Here is a 4,786-nt window from a genome sequence, read left to right on the forward strand (position 1 = left end):
GAGTGACAATTGATAACTTATTTAAAGAATATAAAATAGAGTTTTCTTAATTTATCATGGCTTAATTTATGTATACATGATATCAAATATGCCTTTATTTTAAAACATCTTATTTTTATTAAGCATATAAAATATCCATGTAATTAATTGTTTCTACTTTTTTTACCCAGTTATTTTGAGAATATTTAAAAAAAGGAATATTTCATTGTGGAATTATTTTGTAAACCTTAAAATATATTTTTCATTCATTAATTAGTTATATCTACATACATTTTTAAAGGCAATATAAATATTAAAATGATTATAATATTAGTATAAAGGAGAAATGCAAACATCTTCAATACAAAGAACATGACACATGTTAAATAAAGCACACAGATTAAGGCAGTTCATGGAGGAAGGTAACACACGGGCGAATCAGAAAGTTCTTGAAAGTGACATGTAATTTTATTTATTTATGTATATATGTATGTAGTTATTTATTTTTTAGACAAGGCAACCCTCGGTTAACCTCACAGATTGCAAGGACTTTGTCAGTTTACAATCTCTTAATTTTTTTTATTTTTTAATTTTTTATTTTTCACACCTACATTACCTGGCCTTCCTAGGTGATCTCCCATCCAAGTACTAACCAGGCCCAACCTTTCTTAGCTTCTGAGATCAGCCGAGATCCGGCTTGTTCAGGGTAGCATAGCTGTAGACGAAGATGACATATCATTTGATCTAAAGGAGATTCTTCTGAGAAAATGTGATCACTTCTTGAGAGGTACGTATATTCAAACTGTGCATAAAAAAAAATGATCCCGTTAATCTGGAAGCTTCATATATGGTAAAATTGGTAATTTTATTTCGGATAATGGAACATCCTCGATACCAACCTACAGCATGGGCTTAATTTGGAAAGTGGCAGAAGTAGATTTTTTTGAGAAGGAAGATTACATATCCAAAATTTTAGAAAGATAATACTGACAGTAGAGGTATGTCTGTTACTTTGGAGAAGGAGAAACTTATGGCATGATGAAAAGTCAGGTGGTAATTATAAAAAGCCAAAGCAGGATAGTGGGACAGATAACGGTGCCATAAGAGATCTGTTGACAATGAAAAATGATTAGAATTAGTGGACATGCAGTGGTGAGGATTCGTAAGTATCTAGTGGCTTCCTAGAGAATATGGTGAGTTGGAGGAAAAGGGTAACAGTAATAATCACAAACAGTGCACAGTGAGAGTTTCTTATATATTATATGTCAGGTATTTTTCTAAAAGCTTTATGTTAAATAACTTTTTCATTGTTATGGCATGTCTGTCATCACAGGGCCTCAGGTCAAGAAAGCTATAGTAATAACCACTATTAAGTAAGAGTTTTCTTAATTCTACAATTCAGGTAAATAGTTTTCAATTAAAATTAATTTTTTAATTAAGAATTCTTGGATGTGGTTCCATAGTGTAGCGGTTAGCACGTCTTCTTTACACGCAGAAGGTCCTGGGTTCACACCCCAGTGGAGCCATGGTCCATGGTCTATAGTCATGCCACCCTGAACAAACCCAATGTCTGATCTTGGAAGCTAAGCAGGGTCGGGCCTGGTTAGTACTTGAATGGGAGACCACCTAGGAAGACCAGGTGCTGTAGGCATTAATAATAATAATAATAATAGAATTCTGTATAAAGTTATTATATCATGCAGTTTGCCATTATTTATATTACTGTAAATAATTTTTATTGGTCTTATACAGACACATATGTGTGTGTGTGTGTGTGTGTGTGTGTATGTGTATATATAGTATATATATATCATTAAACCTCTGCTCAGAGAAAATATTTCTTGGATGTTTCCCAAGAAAATATTATTTCATTGGAACTTTCAATAATAATTCTACTGAGATTGGTTCATATTGCTTTGACCAATGGATAACGATAGAGTTAAAGGTTTGGTAGAATTAAGAAGGGGCAGAAAACAACATTTCTTTACATTTCAGAAAATTTCTGGAAAAGTAAAAACCACTTTCTAAGCTCCGAAGTGTATTCTCTAGGGTATAGGAGAATGTTCTGTTGCTCAGAGGTGGCTGGTCTCTTTGTCCTATTCAGGTCTTCTACTGATTGGATTAGGAACACTGACGTCATGGAAAAACAATGTTTTACTCAAAGTTCACTGATTTAAATTTTCATCTCGTCTAAAAACATCCTCACAGAAACACCCAAAATAATGTTTGAATAAATATTCTTGTGCTTAGCAAAGTTAACACATAAAATTAACCCTCACAATAGGCTATACGGATGTCTTCATTCTAAAACTCTCTAAAGGACACTATCTGAGGTATAACTTTCTGATTATGGGCTTAATGACAGAGATCATTGTATGTATTAGAAATGTAAAAATGAAGAAAAAAGAGAGAGGAGAAAATTTAGGCCTTTCAAACTACCAATACTCAGTGAAAAGAACAAGCATTAAATCTTCTTATAAGAGAATAGCACGTCCAAAATTAAGGCAAAATCACATTTAAATTGAAAATAATTTTCCACATGAAGATTTGGTAAAATAAAACTATTTGTATCAGCAAAAGACTTCTCGTTAATTTTATTGCAAAAACAGTATATAAAACATGCACTTTCTGTCATTTACATTTAAAATAGATCAGTCTCATTAAAAGAAATAGATCATACGCTGTTTCTTTTTTATGCATAAAGAATACTCATTGATATGGATCTTTTTATTAGTAATAATAATAAAAAATTAATTATCAAGAAAAATACTGGATGTCATACTGTAAGATTTTACTATTTCTCTTTCTCTTTTTCTCATAATAATTTGTGAAGAAAAAAATGCTGAATGACAAGACCTCTATACATTTTCCTTCAAGCTTTAAGTTATATAACTTATGTTTTCAAAGACATTAAATGGTTACTTATGGATGTCATTGTGTTCATAACCGGGGGCATGTGTCAGGCCTAAACTGTGCACTCTAGATGATTCAGACATCTCTCAGCAAGTATAGAACAGAAGCTTGATGGGACAGAACAAAAATAAAATAAATTTTAGAAACTTTGGGATGCTGTGACTCAAATCTCTTTCCCAGGTCATGGAATGTCCAAGTTGGAAAAAATAACATACTTACATTAGTATTTACTATGTGCTAAACAGTTACTATATATTATGCAATTTAATACTTTCAACAAGGTTGTAAAGTGTATGTTACCGAAAGTTCTATCTTGCCGATGAGATTTCAACTTGGAGTAGTTAAATAACTTCCCCAATGTCAACAATCACATTCTAATAGAATAGAATTATATAAGGTAAATATGTTTAGTGTGGTGTACAATGTAGTTGATCTAGTATGTGTGTTCATCATCACATTTTGTCCTCTGATTTTCAAACATGATATTGAAAGTACACAAGACAGTACTCTTTTTGAGCCAACCAAAAAGACAATACAGCTAAGAATAAAAGTGTTTGTCCTGGTTCGTTCAGCAGGAACATGGCAGATGACAGTTCTTTCCAGGATTATGGTTTGGGGAAAGCTTAAGCATATAATTATTATTTGCACATTAACTGAAATGAAAACTTAATTTAGAGGTCAAGATCAAGGGATTTTAATATTGAATTCATTGCCGAGTTACATTTTCTTTCAGGCATTTTCTGAGGCATCGCATGGTCTTCTAACTTCCCAAAAGCCAGATGTCTTTACTGTAAAGAGTATACTTATGCTTATTTTATTTTATGCATGTGTAGCCTGTGCACATGTCAAAAACCAAAGCGATGACTAAGAACACATCTGCATTTTATGATGTGCTCATCTCCCCCTTGGGAAAGCAAAATGTTCAGGGCAACGCTTGCTCTTCATGATCATTTGAAGAGGTACAGCACTTCTCAAAATCTTTTATTTATTTATTTATTTTTTGTGATGTCCACATTGCAAAATAAAGAGTATTCTAATATGCCTTCAAGAATATTTTTCAAAGTGGCATGTCATTAAGTTGACTCATTCAAAAGAGGAAAGTAACATATTTATCTGGAACTTGGCAAAGATGAAATCCATAGATATATATAGAATGAATAGGACAAAAAACACCATTCCAGGAAGAGTCCTGACAATGCAATTGCTTATTCATTCAAAAATGTTAGAGGTGCCATAATTGCATGCCAGACACTGTCACAGCTGACAGAGAGCCTGCAATAAATGACATCTATTTCTTTCAAGGAGTTTGCAGAATGTCTAGTCTATAGGCTGTTAAATTGATCTCTAAACTTATTCCAAATAACTCAGGAACCACTTGTTTGATTTTAAATTTCCAGCACAAGGTTGGTACAAAATAGACATTTTTGAATGAGTGAATGACAAAAGCAGAGAGCCAATATGGATAGAAACACGTTCATGCTAAATGCCTTGATTGCAATAACTGCTGGAGTCAGGCACTAATGTCTGAGTACAGATGTATGGGAACTATCTTATCCTCCACCTGGTTGTACATTTTCATGCAATAATTGGCTTCTAATTCTGAATAATGTTTATGAAACATCTAATAAAAAATCACATTTAGAAAAGAAGAAAATAAAGGTAACTACTAGATTCATAGATTCAACAACTTCATGATCATCAATTTTCTTTAAAAACCTATTTATCTTGTAGATTTTCTTTAATAAAGGAAGCACTTGCCTTTCTTGAAATAAGCCCTAAGGTAATAATGTATATAGGATACTAAATCTAAGCCTAGCATTTTAATGATTCAACAGATATGATAAATTCATGACAATGAAATCAGAAAGTTGATGTGTTGATCATACACTTCCTC

The 4,786-nt window shown here is 32.4% G+C and overlaps 1 pseudogene; it reads left to right on the plus strand.

Annotated features, from left to right (window-relative positions):
- Window positions 1–1,514: 1,514 nt before the first annotated feature.
- On the plus strand, window positions 1,515–1,630 carry LOC111738452 (annotated as a pseudogene).
- Window positions 1,631–4,786: the final 3,156 nt, after the last annotated feature.

The sequence above is a fragment of the Pteropus vampyrus genome, unplaced genomic scaffold (genome assembly GCF_000151845.1).
Source record: "Pteropus vampyrus isolate Shadow unplaced genomic scaffold, Pvam_2.0 Scaffold38, whole genome shotgun sequence".
Taxonomy (NCBI): domain Eukaryota; kingdom Metazoa; phylum Chordata; class Mammalia; order Chiroptera; family Pteropodidae; genus Pteropus; species Pteropus vampyrus.